This window comes from Antechinus flavipes, chromosome 3 (genome assembly GCF_016432865.1).
Source record: "Antechinus flavipes isolate AdamAnt ecotype Samford, QLD, Australia chromosome 3, AdamAnt_v2, whole genome shotgun sequence".
Classification (NCBI taxonomy): domain Eukaryota; kingdom Metazoa; phylum Chordata; class Mammalia; order Dasyuromorphia; family Dasyuridae; genus Antechinus; species Antechinus flavipes.
The window spans coordinates 345476676-345493945 of record NC_067400.1 but is presented as its reverse complement, the minus strand read 5'-3'; positions in this window follow the sequence as shown (position 1 = coordinate 345493945).

Sequence of the window (17270 nt, the reverse complement as noted above, 5' to 3'; positions counted from 1 at the left end):
TGATCTACTGTTGGTTTGAAAGAAGGTAGAGGTCACAGAAAGTCATATCTGCCTTCCACCATCTTGACTCTACCCTCCAAAAATCTTAAATAAAATATTAGCAAAGAGACTACAGAATGTCATCCCCAGGATAATATACTATGACCAAGTTTATATCAAGATTTATATCAGGAATACAGGGCTGGTTCAATATTAGGAAAATTATTAGCATAATTGAATATATCATTAACCAAATTAACAAAAATCATATGATTATCTTAATAGATACAGAAAAAGCATTTGATAAAATCCAACACCCATTCCTATTAAAAACACTAGAGAGTATTGGAATAAATGTACTTTTCCTTAAAATGATCAGTAGCATCTATTTAAAACCATCATCAATCATCATATGTAATGGGACAAACTAGAACCCTTCTCAATAAGATAAGGAGTGAAACAAAGTTGCCTACTATCACTGTCACTATTCAATATTGTATTTGAAATGTTAGCTTTGGCAATAAGAGAAGAAAAATAGATTAAAGGAATTAGAGTAGGTAATGAGGAAACCAATTTATCACTCTTTGCAGATGACATGATGGTATACTTAGAGAACCCTAGAGAAATAAGTAAAAAATTCGAAGAAAAAAATTCACAATTTTAGCAAAGTTGCAAGATACAAAATAAATCCATGTAAATCATTAGAATTTTTATATATTACCAACAAAGTCCATCCACAAGAGATACAAATAGAAATTCCATTTAAAATAATTATTAAAAATATAAACTACTGGGGAGTCTAACTGCCAAAGCAAAATCACGAACTGTATGAACACAGTTACAAAATACTTTTCTCACAAATAAAGTCAGATCTAATCAGTTGGGAACAAAATCAAATGCTTACAGGCAGGCTGAGTGAATATAATAAAACTGGCAATACTACCTAAATTAATCTATGTATTTAGTGCCATATCAATTAAACTCCCAAGAAATTATTTTACAGATTTAGAAAAAATAATTACAAAGTTCATCTGGAAGAACAAAAGGTCAATATTTTCAAGGGAATTAATGAAAACAATTGCCAAAGAAGGTGGCCTGGCTGTGCCAGACACAGGTATATTGTAAAGCAGTTGTCATTAAAACCATTAGGTACTGACTAAGAAATAGAGTAGTCGGTCAATGGAATAAGTTAGGTTCAGAAGACAAAATAATCAGTGACTATAGTAATATAGTATTTAACAACTCAAAGACATCAACTTGGAGATAAGAACTCATTATTTGACAAAAACTGCTGGAGAATTGTAAATTAGTTTGGCAGGAACTAGGCATGGGCCCACACCTAACACCACATACCAAGATAAGACTAAAATGGGTTCATGGTTTACACATAAAGAGTGACATTATAAGCAAATTAGAAGAACATAAAATAGTTTACCTCAGATCTGTGCAGAAGGAAGGAATTTGTAGGCAAAGAAGAACTAGAATGTATTACTGAATACAAAATAGATAATTTTGATTACATTAAATTAAAAATTTTTGTGCAAAGAAAATCAATGTAGACAAGATTAGAAGGGAAGCAATAAAGTGGGAGAAAAAATTACATTCAAGAGTTCTTATAAAGGCCTCATTTCTAAAATATATAGAGAAATGACTTAAATTTATAAGAATCCAAGACATTCTCTAGTTGATAAATGCTTAAAAAATATGAACAGACATGTCTCAAATGAAGAAATTGAAAACATTTCTATTTGTATGAAAAGGTGCTCTAAATCATTATTGATCAGATAAATGAAAATTAAATCAATTCTGAGGTATAGGTTAAGATGACAGGAAAAGATAATGACAATATATTGGAAGGGATGTGGGAAAACAGGGACACTAATACCTTGGTGATGGAGTTGTGAACTGACTTAACCAGAGTTATCAAAGTGTGCATACTTTTAGATCCAGCAATGTTGCTACTGGGCTTATATCCCAAAGAGATCTTAAAGGAAGGATAGGGACCCACATGTATAAAAATGTTTGTGGCAGCCCTTTTTGTAGTGGCAAGAAATGGGAAACTGAGTAAATGTCCATCAGTTGGAGAATGGCTGAATAAATTATGGTATATGAATATTATGGAATATTATTGTTCTATAAGAAATGATTGGTAGGATGATTTCAAAGAGGCCTGGAAAGACATAAATGAACTGATGCTGAATGACGTGTGAACAGAACCAAGAGATCTTGTATATACTATCATAGCAAGATTATATGATGATCAATTCCTATGGACATGTCTCTCTTCAACAATGAGATGATTCAGGCCAGTTCCAGTGGTCTTGTGATGAAAAGAGTATCTGCATCCAGAGAGAGGGCTGTGAGAACTGAATGTGGATCACAACATATTATTTTCACTGTATTTTGGTTGTTTGCTTGCATTTCGTTTTCTTTTTCATTTTTTTTCCTTTTTGATCTTATTTTTCTTATGCTAAATGATATTTTTGGAAATATGTATAAAAGAATTGCACAGGTTTAACATATATTGAATTATATGCATTCTAGGGGAAGAAGTGGGGATAAAGGGAGGAAAAAATTGAAACACAAGGTTTTGAAAGGGGAAATGTTGAAAATTATCCATACTTATATTTTGAAAATTAAAAAAAAAACTTTAATTAAAAAAAAAAGTAATTTGTGCTCTATTGGTAATGAAAATATATAGACAAGTAAATATGAAAATGTACAAAATAAATATAAAGTAAGAATCAGGTGAGTTAGGTGAATCAGTAACTTTTCTATGTATTCCATAGTGCCTGAATTAACACTTTTAAAAAGCAAGAGCAAAAGAAGGATTTTAATAAGAAGATAATCTGAGAAAAGGCACAAAAATAGGGGATGGAATAGAATGCATAGGAAACAGTAAGTAGGCCAATTTGTGCATGGAATGCACAGAAGAATCACATGTAATGAGCCTGAAAACAGGATCCACAACCAGATTATAAAGGCTATCACATAACAAAAGGAAGTTAGAGAATTTAACTTAAAGCCAATAGGAAATTATTGGAACTTCTTAAGTTGAGGAGTGAAATGGTTAAATCTTCACTTAAGAAATAACATTTTGATAGGAATAGCTATTTTTAAATTGATTAAGATAAAACATGTTCATATTCACTTTTTAAGTCATCTTTGTCAGTACTACTTATATTGATGAAAGACAGAGGAAATCACTAATGGGTGTGCCTTACTGGCAAAAAAGATTTTGGACTTGAAATGCAGAATGAAACATAACTTTTTCTTTTTTTCCTAACATCATCATGTTGGGAGGTATATGTGTGATAATGTTCATTTGTTACAAAGGAGGGTTGCTGGGTGTAAAAGTGGAGTTAGTGAATAGTAAACTAATGAAAAATAAAGAGCTGCAGTAGAATATTTTACAGGTACATAGAACAAAACTGAGAAATTCAGGAGATCCAAACAGGGTGATATTGTTATCACCATGTTAAATTTAATGCACACTTAAAAAAAAAAATATATATATATATATATATATATATATAGTGTATATAATAGAAGTCTACATTTCCCTTGCAATAATCTTTCTCCCCCTGCCTTTTTTGTATACTTACATGTTTTGCTTATTTAGGATTTTTTATTTAAACATGATAAAAAATAAGAGATTGGACAGAGAAGAGACTGAAAGCAGGGACAACAATTTATAGGGTATTGAAATAGTGTTCTAAGTGTAATAACAGTAGCCTTAAGAAACTGGAAACTGAGTGGATGCCCATCAATTGGAGAATGGCTGAATAAATTATGGCATATGAGTGCTATAAAATGTTATTGTTCTATAAGAAATGACCAGCAGGATGATTTCAGAAAGACTTGAAGAGACTTATATAAACTGATGCTAAGTGAAATGAGTAGAACTAGGAGAACATCATACATGGCAACAATAAGACTATACAATGATCAATTCTAATAGATATGGCTCTCTTCAATAATGAGATGATTCAAACCAGTTCCAATTGTTTAGTAATGAAGAGAGCCATCTACACCCAGAGAGAGGACCATAGGTACTGAGTGTGGACCACAACATAGCATTCTCATTCTCTTTGTTGTAGTTTGCTTGCATTTTGTTTTCTTTCATAGTTTTTTTTTTTTGCTTCCTTCTTTATCTGATTTTTCTTATGCAGCAAGATAACTGTATAAATATGTATACATAAATTGGATTTAATATATATTTTAACATATTTAACATGTATTGGACTACCTGCCATCTAGAGGAGGGGGTGGGGGAAAGGCAGGGGAAATTTGTGACAGAAGTTTTTGAAAGGTTCAGTGTTGAAAAAAAAATTATCCATGCATATGTTTCATATATAAAGAGCTTTAATAAAAAAAAAAAAATCCAAATCTAAAAAAAAAAAAAAAAAAAAAAAAAGATTTGTGGCTATGTGAACGGAGAAAAGGACACATATTGACTATTAACTCAATAACTTTTTCAACACAGAAAGTGAGGGAGAGTGAAGAGTCATGGATGAATTCTTTTCTTCAGTAGGAAAAAATTGTCAAGTTTCAATAGTAAAGCCTTCTAAAATAGAGAAATATATTGAGCAAACTTTATTGGTGGTCTTTTAACATGCTGATTCATAATAGTAAGCTTACCATGAATCAATTACATCATGTTGGCAACCAAAAAATACTAACATAACCTTAACGTTAACATAAATATAACGTAGAAAGTAAAGAAGGTTTATAATTCCACCATTTTTCTCTCAGTCAATGTTGGAGTATAATTTCCAGTTCTGGGCATATTTCATATTTTAAGAAAAATATTAATTAGGAGATTAGATGATTAAGGGACTAAAAATTATGCAATATATGCTGATTGAATAAATGCAGTATCTTTAAACTGAAAAGGATAAGAATCAGTGAAATATAATAGTTGTCTTCGAAAATGTAAAGGGCTGCCTAGCTTTAGAAAATAGAAGTAGGACAAGTGAGAGAAAGATCCAAAGAGGAAACTATAAGTTCAATATGAAGAAAAGCTATCAAACCAAAAAAATGTCTAAAAATATAATGAGATTCTCTCGGAAATATGAGAAATCCCTTTTTTACCCCCTGGAAATTTTCAAGCAGAGCTTAGATGTCTCTATCAGAGTAGAATACATAGGAATTACTGATTTTTGTTTAGAATTGAAATTTATGCTGTGATTTGAAAGACTCATAAATAGGTAACAGTTACCAGCAAATTTTTTGGATTTATGTTTATGCTGTTTTGTCAAATAAAATAATTTGTTTCTCTTAAATGATGTCTCTTTGGTTTACTAAAGCCTTTACTATACCTAAGTGAAAGATTCTAACTTTGAATATTGAAAGTATGTCTGAATTATATTGTCCTATTTGAGCCTTCTTAAAGGAAAGACATTCACTGTGGATGTCATATGAAAAGAATGCTGCATTAGGAGTTAGGAAGACCTACATTCAGATATTTATTAGGTATGTGACCCTGGTCATGTTACTTAACCATCCTAAATTTAAATGTTATCATCTGTAACACAGATATAATGTATATCTTACAAGGTTGTTTGTAAAGTGCTTTGTAAATCTTAAAACACTAAACAGGATAATCAAGAACATATCAAATTATAACTGAAAATGGAAAGAACACTATTGATTTTGATAATAAATGGTGATTCCTCATAAAAGGTTACAAATCTGAATTAAATCCATCAAGGCTTGGGCTCTTCATCTTTCACCCAAATCCTTGTGCTTATTAGGTATTCACTTAGTCCCTCAACAAAATCATAATTTATTAATTTTATAGTAGCCAGCATCTATTGGTGGGTGTAATGGGCTGAAGCTCGAGTTGATGCACTGAGGTCCCAAGCATGTGAGGCTAACTAGTAATTGGACCATACTCTATTAATAGATATGCTTGGAGAAAGAATGGCCCCTGAGCACTCTTTGTGGAAGTCCTGCTGTGTTGTATAGGAAATGACGATTTTGGTGGGTGGAGGTAGAGGGGCAGGGAGAGAAGCGAAAAGAGACTGCTGGCGGCATATTGTTGCAGCTGCTCACGTTGCTAATCCCCCTTCATCTCAAAAAGAATAAAGATTGAAGATTTTCCCTTAACCTGAATTCCTGACTCCGACTGATTTTAAAATACGCGGTCATCACAGGTGGACATGAATTCAGTTAGTTAATAGTAACACATATACAATTTAGGAAACATTTATTGAGCAATTATAAATGCTCTACTATGAAATATTGGTACACATATATGTTTATATATTCTATATATAACTGCATACACATGCATTATATGTATATATGCATGATTCTTAACATAGCATTGGTAAATTATATCATTTTTACTCAAAAGAGATCATAATATGCTCGTTCCCCCAATCTCACATTTGAGCCATCGTGAAAAAAGTAAAAATTCATATTAATGCTGTTTTGGCTGATAACTAACTTGAGCAGTTTAGATATAGCATTCTACTAAAACATATGCATTCATCATACTTAAATAAGCTGCCGTGTCTTATTTTTTAAATTATTTTTATAGAATAGCAAATGATTTGCAATTCTTTATTTTAAGAGCTATTAACTCAAATTGAGTGAGACATATGGGTAATTTCACTTATCGTCTTTAATTTCTCTGTCTTCCTAAGACCCAGAAAGTAGCATCCATTTGTTGGATTGATTGAAGGACTCTGGTTCATGAACAATACTGGCTAAATGTTTACATGTGAGGAATTACTAATATACGTTATTGAAGCATTTATTTAGTATTTGTGGTAACTATAAATAAAAAAAAAATACTCCTTGAGAAAATGTGCAGATACTGCTTACTTTTGCCATCTAGAACTGTTTCAGGAGTATAGCTCATGATTCCCTTGAATGTAGGACCAATACTTTCTATATCTGCAATGCTAATTGCTTTTTTTTTTTTTTGTATAAATTCTGTTGTGATTTGTGAGCCACTTGCCAGTGGCTGCTGGAGGTCTAACTCAGACCTGTAAAATGGATCTCTTCATGCAACAGATGATGATGATGATGATACAAAGAGACTGAGAAGCAATTGCATTCTCTGATCTCTCCGCTGAGAGGCAGTTACACTGTTTGCCCTCTTTCCTCTTCCTTCTTGCCTCCAATTTAGGTTGTTCCCAATCCACAAGGAATATCTGGATTAGTAAAGGCTGCTTTGCAACTCCATCAAGTGTTATAATTCACAGCTGTAGAGGCTCTCAGAGAATTGACCTGCCACCTTCACTTAGGCATGGTCCTTAACAAGTTCAGCAAAGTTTTCTATGCAGATAGTTTGTAAGTTAGGAAGGAGATTAAAGAGGATAACATTTAATTTTAAGATTTTACAAAGTACTTTCCTCCCATAAACCTGGTGACAGAGAAGTGAAGATATTACATTATTATATGGTTTATAAGATCCCCTCACAATGAAGTGCACAGAGAAAGTGGAATCAGTTATCAGTTTCTCTCTGTGTGAGGGACAAAGAAGTATCCAGTATATCATACAAAAATCATGATGCAGGATGCCGCAATCTTTGAGTTTGTATTGGTTTGTGCCCTTTAAGGAAAAAAGATGGTTGTGAGGAGAATGAGGATAGAAGCACAATTATAAGAGGATATTGGAATAAAAAAATGGCAGACATTCAGGCTGTTCTTGTCCCTATGCTGACCAGCTGGTGTTATTTGATTATTTGTCTTTTTAACAAAGAAATATTCTCTTTGTGTCTCTATCTCTGTCTCTGTCTCTGTCTCTGTTTTTGTCTTTCTGCTTCAGACTTTCTTTCTCTGTGTCTCTCTGTCTTTCTTCCAGTCTCTTTCTTTCTCTGGTTCTGTCACTTTCTTTTTCTGTCTCTGTCATCTCTTTGTCTATATCTGTCTTTTTATTTCTCTCTGTCTCTGACTGTCTGTCTGTCTCTCTTTATTCCTCTTGGTATTCTACAACCAGAGTCCTTACCTCAGCACTAAAGGTGAAAAACACTGTGCTGAAATTTTGGTCAAGAGTCTGATACTCACTTAATAACCACAACCTTTATATATACTCAAATCTGTATATGCTAATACTATTAAAAAACAAAAAACAAAATTCCAATATGTTGTTTTGAATTAATTTTTATAATAGTTTGGTTTTATTTTCTTACTAAAATGTCATGTTTGCATATTGGGGTTGTGACTTATATCAGAAGACAAAGAAATCTCAGGGAGTGGGGTTTTGTAGAGAAAGGGAGAACAGCCAGTGACTCAGAGCCAAGAGAGAGAATATAAGTGTATGACTTTAAGGGAGATGAGGCTTATGCCCTGCCCCTTGTAAGCATTGTAAATTATATGACATAGTTATATTTGGCAGGGCATTCATAATTTGAATGTCTGGTAGATGAGGACGGATTTTGCAGATGTGTGTGTGATAGAATCATCAATTTAGGATTGGAAGACAACACAAGGTCACTCAATGAGATAACTGTGTAAAGTGTTTTGCAAAACAAAGTTATAAAAATATTAGCTATCAATGTTATTTTCAGTGCTGAGCCCCTTTTTTATATGAGGGGAAAAAAAAAAACTGAGTTCCAGTGATCTACTTAAGATCACTCAGCTGAATAGCAATATAATACATCTATGTTTGTGTTAGGTCATTTCTTCATAACCCCATTTGGGGTTTCTTGGCAAAGATACTTGATTGGTTTGCCATTTATTTTTCCAGTTCATTTTATAGATGAGGAATTGAAGCAAGCAGAGTTAAGTGACTTGCCCAAGATCACACAGCTAGAAATTGTCATAGGTCAGATTTGAACTCAGGAAGATAAGTCTTCCTAACTCTAGACCTGGCCCTGAATCACACCATCTAGCTGCCCTGTATCACATTTATATTCCTTGTAAATAAAAATAACAACTAAATAATCCACAAAATTTAGCTTTCAAATAAGATGCAATTAGATTTCTTAATGGATAGAATACCAGGTGTAGAGTCAGAAAGATGAGTTCAGAGGTGGCCTCAAATATGTCCTAATTCTGTAAATCTGGGCAAGCAGTTACACTCAGTTTGCTTTAATTCACTGGAGAAAGAAATGCCAAGCTGCTCCAGTATCTTCCCTGAGAAAATCCCATGGAAGTATGGTCTATCAGGTCACAGATTCAAACATGAACAACAGGTTTTTGTTGTTGTTGTTTTTAATGTGCCCTAGTAATAAGCTTTATTAATTTAAAAAAATTAAATAAAAAATAATTCTAAAAGTCTGCTTTCCTTAGAGCAGAATTGTCAAATTCAGATCCCTCTGGAGTGCAGCTGAACCTTATTAAGATGTATTTGGAGAAAATAAAATAAAATATAACAATGTTAAATTATAATTTTCTAAGTTATGGAACTACGTGCAGGAATCCATTTCTATTTGAATTTCCTAAAGAGGAAAAAAAATCAAATTTCAGGGGAAGATTCCAATCTGCAGAGAGATTGTAAATGATGAGGAGAATCTCACAACCCTAGAGCAGAAAACACCTGGGTCAGCATTTTGGAAAGCTGGTGAAGGGAAACTTGCTGGGTTTCCAGGAGAGAAAAGTTACACAATTGCCCATATCTGTAAAGATAAATTCTCCAAGCTTGTCTGGGACGTGGAGAGATGATCTTTCTCATTAGCAGTATTTAGTCATTTGAGGAAAAATAGTCTGGAGTTCTAAGATTGTGGTCAGAAAACTCATATTTGTGTGGATTGAGCCAATCCAGGAAGAGTAGGATGGAGATATTAACTGCAATTAAGTGGAGCTTTGAAAGAGCAAGTTCTATGGTAAATTAATCTATTCTGTTCAGCTTTGCATGGACACCTGAAGAGGAAGAGGATATTCAAGAATCCCTAATACTAGTAATCCTTCCCATATGGATTTACAATGTTAGTAGTTGTGACAAAAAAAAAAAAAAATAATAAGCAGATAAATACATATATCAGCAAAAACAGCAACAAAAACCCTAATCAAATTCTGCATATCCTTTGAATGACACATTTATGAATAATCTGTACTCTCTACAGAGGCAAAGATCTAGAAGAGATGTTGTTTTTGTTGTGCAGTCACTTCAGTCATATCTAATTCCAGACCTCATTTGTGAATTTCTTGGCAAAAGATACTTGATTGGTTTGTTACTGCCTTCTCCAGCTCATTTCACAGATGTGGATCTGAAGTAAACAGGGTTAAATAACTTAACAAAGATCAAACAGCTAGTAGAGTCTAGACCTGGAACTCTATCCACTATGCCATCTAGTTACCTTCACTAAAGAGAGGAATGTCTTCAAATGAATCTATACCATTTGCCTGTGAGTTTTGAAGCTCAAAGTGGAGCATATGTGTGTAAAGTTGATCTATTGTAATATAAGAAAAAAAAATGAAATTTTGATTCATATGTTTAATTTTTAAAAGAGAAAGTAATCAATTGGTTGAGATATTTATTATGTGAATTGACACTGGAACTTTCTTTCCATCTGTATGTCAGTTGGTAGGTGTCATTTATAGTACTCAATGTATCCTGAGAGAACATTTGTTCCTTAGATTTCATCATATTGTTTTTTTACACATGCTTAATTTAACTTGATAAGTTGATAAGAATTAATTTTAAACAAACTAATCTCCCAAAACTGTTAAGTGAATTAAAAAAAAAAAAAACTCAAAGAACACAGATTGAAGACAATACTGATAATATAACTAAAATGGAATAATGAAAAAAAGCAGAGTTGCCATTTCTACCCAAATATGATCTCTTTGTTAGACATATGAGTTCAACAATAACATCATCATTATCAATTTCATTTGATCTGACATGGAGTTACTCTACAAAAATTCAGTCATTATCAATGATAAACCTGATCCTAAATATGTGTGTGTGTATATATATATATATATATATATGTATATATATATATATATATCTTTGTACATGTATATGTTTATATGTAGATACTATGCCTTGAAATATTACCTAACAATAGTATAAAGACATGAATTAAAACTATTTAACATTTTGTTGTTGAAAATTATATGATACTTATAAAAACACATCTCTATATTAAAAAAATCTTAGAAACAAAATTTCCAAACCATCTTAAAAACATTTTCCAAATGAATGATTTCAAGGGAATTTAAATGCCATATAAAAAAGACAAAACTGAAATATTTTCCAATTACTTTCCAGGAACATCAAATTGACATCAGGGAAGATGAAATTTTAATAATCCAATTTCCACAAAAACTTTTACATAATTAGTGGATGGGATTGAATAATGAGTAGCCTAGTTTAGGAAATAGATACCACTGTACTTTTATCATTTGCATATAAGTATCCTTGTGAGTTAACTTTGCTAGATACAAAAACTATTAAAGCCCAGTACTGAAACAAATTGAAGAAACAAGGTGTTAAATTGATATATCACAAAGTATTAAATCAAGATTTTCAATAACAATAACCTATATGCCATCACATTTTTAATATTTTAATGTAAGCAAAAAGTTTTTGTACCATTAATAAATGGCATTTTATATTTATCTATCTACATACATATAAATCCTAAAATATCATAAATTTCATGTTAATCCCTGCCTTTTTAATTTCTATTTAAAGTGTATATAATGTATTCATTCAGCAACATGTGTATATTATTTATACTATCCTTTATTTAATTGATAGAGGGACCTTAAAGTATTTTCAAGACTCTTGGATCAGAACAGGAAATCTGGTTCTTGGTCAAAAAAAAACAGGTATATTATGACTAGCATTCTATTTTTAAAATCTTTTAAATATTCCCTCAGATAGAATAGTGAAGAAAGGAAATACAGAGGATCTCTTCTTAGCAAACTATTCAGGTTTTGGATGAAAAGCAAATTATTTGAATCTAACCTCAAAGATATTATCTAAAAAGTGGACATAGTTAAGAAAATGGAGACATGCATGGACCTTTGTCATCTCTTTTTTCTGGTCATTAAGTCAAGCTCTCTGAATGTTGTTTTCTTCATCACTAATGACTCCTTGCTCAAGGATGGTGTTGAAAATAAAATACAGTAGCTCATTGTCATGTGGGCCCTTTTATCAGTGTGGATATCAATCCATCTATAGTTTCTTCTTTTTTATGATTTTTATCTTGGTCTCCTCATAAATTCTTTTATTTTTAAATTCCACCCAATTCTCTGAAGCTTCTCTTTGAATTTTTTTTGATATATTTTATTTCAGACTCATTTTTGTTAATGTCATTTTTCTAGTAGCTGCATTTTATAAATATATCCTTCATTCTCCCTTTTTCAGAGAATCATTCCTTATGATAAAGAATAAAAATAGAGAGGAAGTCAATTCAGAAAATTTAACCAACATATAAAAAAGCCAAATATATCTCAGTGTTCCACATCTCTACTCCCTAACTTCTGTGAAAATTAGAAGGGAGGAGTACCTGCTTATGAATTTTCTTTGGGGCTAAGCATGGTCATCATCATTTCACAAGATTGTTTCAATCAATTTGTTATTATTGCTCTTTCCATTTACACTATTGTCTTTTTTAATATTATTTCTCTAATTCTGCTTAATTAACATTACATCAGTTCATGTGAGTCTCAGCTTCTCTATATTCATGGCGTTCATCATTTCCCACAGTTTAGCAATATTCTATTATTTTCTATTAATGTTCTAATATGAATATTTTCTTTAGTTCTTTTCAGTCAATAGATATGTATTGTAATTAGAAGCCAGTTTAACATTTTGTTGATACCAGAGACGTATTGACCTCATTTTTGTTCAATATTTGAACTACTTCTTTTTGTGGTTCTTGCTTTTTTCATACAATTTTTACATGAAAGGCAATGCTAATATAAACACAAATTGCAGCTTATTTGTTTTTAACATTTTCCTATTCCTCATTGTTTTGATGGCATGTTGTGTTTCAATGAGTTGAAATGAGGATAGACTATTTCACAATGGTATCCTTGGGTCCCAAATGAATAACTATTATGAGGAAGAGAATAACAATTTTTATTTTGTAAAAGATCCTTCTAATATTTAGGAGACAATTATAAATTGTTATTGGGTACATGACCACATAAGATGCCCTTTCCCAAAGAAGTTGTTGCACCCTTCTTTGTAGCTAGAAGAATCAGTCTTTTTATTACCTTTTCCTCCTACTATAAAGTGCTGTGTCAGAAGTTAGCTAAAGTCCTAGAACTTTTCAGATAGAATATGGTATGGAACTTCCAGGGAGCCAAACTTCTCTTCATGATACAATAGTAGCATATTCAAGTGTATTTGAAGACATTTCTCAATCTGTATACTAATTTCTAATTTAGGAAGACAGATTTAAAGATTTAAAATTTTCATTTTCTCTAGAGCAAATAGAATGAGTATTTACATTATTATACTCCAAGAGATGATGTGAAAGGTGCAGAAAGGTTCACTTGTCTAAAGAAAAAAAACATGGGCAAAGGAATAAAGGAGAATAAGAAATCAGCAAGTGCTAAGTTCAAACTGTGTCTTAGATTCTTACTAGCTATGTGACCTTGGGCAAATAATTTAATCTCTTTTAGCATCATTTCCTCATCTATAAATGGGCTTGATAATAGTAATTTTCACAAGATTGTTGTGAAAGTCAAATAAGATAAGAAACAAGACAGATAAAACATTTTGATAACCTTAAAGCACTAAATAATCAGATATTATTATTAATGATTTTTTGTTATGGTTATTTCTACTTTTTCTCTTTAGTTTATTAGAACTAGAATTTGCACTATTAATTGTTTTGAGCCAGAGCATTGGAGGCCTTATATGTTAATTATGTTGCTTTGGGGGACTTTTCTACTTTTGTACATCTTGGTATACAGATTAATCTTGCTGTAAGGAAAGTACCAAGGTCCCATTAAATAAGATGGGGAACTTTCAGTGGAAAATAAAGTAGCATGAGAGGTCTAGATTATTGATTGAAGCTTCAGGTAGAACCCCATACAAGCAGAACTTGAATAGACTTAAAGCACTGGTTCCCTTGGAAATAATAGAAAGGAGAAAGTGAACTGCTAGTACTATGGCTCATTGATTAGAAGTATGAGGATATTAAAAAAAAATAGTCATATATACATTTCAGGTAAAGATTGACTGACACCTCTCCTAAAGGAAAAGTTTAAAAATATCCATTGTTACATTTTTTTTTTTTGTTATGCTCTCAGTGGTTATCTACCTTGATCATTTCTAATCAATTCTCTGAGTACCATAAAGAAATATTCCACAATCCATTTTTTAAAATGTCTTTTCTTTTTAATTGTGATCTCAGCTTTAAAGGCACAATTATCTGCAAACAAAAAATTATGCACCAAGACTCTTTCCACTTTAATTTTGGTTTGTAGCCTTTTCAAATTGAAGAATTTACCATCAGTATGGTAGATGACTTTGATTCCATGTATGTCCTCTTTGAAGGTATTTGACAACATGGCTGAAATCATACCAAAAAGCATAGAATCAAGCATATATCCTTGTTTCACTCCATTGATGATTGAGAAGGCCCGAGAGCATTGTCCATTGTCCAGAACCTGGGCAAGCATGCCATCATGAAATTGACATACCTAGTGATAAACTTCTCTGGATAATCAAATTTTGATATAATTTTCCTTAAGCCCTCATGACTAACAGTATCAAAGGCCTTAGTCAGGTCTACAAATGTTGTATACAGACCTCTGTTCTGCTCCTGGAATTTTTCCTGGAATTGTAGAGCAGTAGTCATCATATCAACTATTCCTTGGGCCCTTCTGAAGCTACACTGGTAAGATGACCTTACGTAGGTCCTTTCTTGAACTAAACTTCCAAGCATTCCAAACCTACTGCAGAGAACAGAACTTCATTGGGTTGATCACATTGTTTGAATGCCAAATGTATTCTTCACTGCCTCTCCCCGCAAAAAAAATAAATAAATAAATAAATAAATAAAGTATATTTTATGGAGAAGTCACACAGGGCAAGTTCTCATAAGGTGGTCAGAAAAAAAAAAAATACAAGGACACTGTCAAGGTATCTTAAAAACTTTAGAGTTGATTGTATGACATGGAGACACTGGCACAGGACCACCCAACATGGCATGCCCTCATCAGAGAAGGTGTGAACCTTCTATGAACAAGGCAGGATTAAATTAGCTCAAATGAAACATGAGGTACAAAATTAGAAAAGCTATCAAATCTATTATGTACAACTTGTGAATCCTTTTAAATATAAAATAATCATGTAATTTTTTCCTTTTTCTTTATTTAGTATTTTATATCCTTCAGTTTCATGTAAAAACAATTTTTGATATTCATTTTTAAAACTTTAAGTTCCAGATTCTCTTCCTTCCTTCCACCACTTCCCTCCCCCCATAATTGAAAAGAAAAGCTATTCAATATAGGTTATACAAGTATAATCATATAAAACATTCCCCATCATAATCATGTTGTAAAAGAAAACACAGACCAAAAAATAAAATAAAATAAATTTCAAGAAAAATAAATATTTAAAAAAGTAGCTTTCAATCTGTATTCAGACACCATCACTTCTTTCTATGGGTATAGATAGCACTTTTCATCATAAATCTTCCAGAGTTGTCTGGGATTATTGTATTGCTGAGAATAGCTAAGTAATTCACAACTGATCATCTTACAATACTACTGCTACTTTGCACATAGTACATTTCACTTTGCATCAACTCTTGGATGTCTTTCCCATTTTTTTTTAAGTACCTACTCATCATTCCTTATAGCTCAATAGTATTTCATCATAATCATATATTATAATTTGTTCAGCTATTCCCCAATTGATGGGCATCTTCTCAGTTTTCAATTCTTTGCTTCCAGAAAAGAGCTGATATGAATAGTTTTTTTGTATCATGTAGTTAGTTTTCCTTTTTTTTTTTTTTTCTCTTTTAAGATAGAGTCCTTTTAGAGCTATTTCCAATTCTAAGAGTATGCATGGTTTATAGCCCTTTGGGCATAGTGTGAAATTGCTCTGGAAGGGTTGAATTGGTTCACAACTCCACCCAAAGTGCATTAATGTCTCATTTTTTTTTCCCACATTGCCTCCACTATTTGTCATTATCCTGTTCTGCCCTATTAGCCAATTTAATAAATATGAGACAGTACTTCAGAATTATTTTAATTTATATTTCTTCATACAATAGTTAGCTAGAGAATTTTTCTTATTACTATAGACAGCTTTGATTGCTTCATCTGAAAACTATTCATATATTTTGATCATTTATCAATTGAGGAATGACTTTACTTTCATGAATGTTACTCAGTTCTTCATATGTTTGAAAAATGAGGCCTTTTTCACAGAAACTTACTTCAATTATTTTTCTACAATTACTATTGCTAACTGCATTCATCCCACCCTTGTTTATTCTATTCTCTCTCTCCTTTCACCCTGTCCCTCCTATTTTGCTTCTGACTACCCTTGCCCCAATTTACCCTCTTTACCACCTTTTCTCCCCCCCCCTCCTATTTTTCTATAAGGTAAAATAGATTTCTATACCCAAATGAATGTGTATGTTATTCCTTCTTGGAGCCATTTTTTATTTAATGCAGGAGAGGCTTTTTTTTTTTTTTGCATTCTTGCAAGAATGGGTGCCTAGGTGACTAGACATACCTTTGAAACTCCAAAGGCAGCATTTTATTTTCTAACCTGAAGCACAAGTTCCTCCCCTGATTTCCCATTAATTAGATGATACAGAAATTAGCCAGTCCCTACTCCAAATTCTAGAAGGGGAAAAATAACAGAGGGGGGTTAAGGGAAAACAATAAAAGATACTTTTCAAATCTCCAACCACCACCCCTGATGACAAAAGTCATCCCTGCCCCCTAGGAGCTTATTTTCTTTGGGAGGAAGATAAACCTCCATCCTTGACTATTCTTTGATGTCCTTGTGGGTTTTAGTTTTCTAATTTAAGCTTCATTTATCCAATTTAATTTTCTGGGGAAACAAAATAAATGTACAGCCGTATCTCACAATTTCTACCTTATTTAGTCTTTTAAAATACTTTTCTTTTCTCATTATTTTTTAACCCTGAAATATGGCTAATGTTTTTTTACATCCCACTTCATAAAAGTCTATTAACCCCTACACAAATCTCTTTACCCAGGATGAATAATCAATTCCTGAATTCTCTGCTAATTCTTCTGATAGGGTTGTACTAGGAGTGAAACTACCTCCAATTATAACACATTTCTTCCTTTTTGCCTTAAACTTGCCCAGAGTCATTTTATTTTCCCATGCCATACTGTTAGTGACATTTAACAACTCTGCTATTCCCTTCACTGCT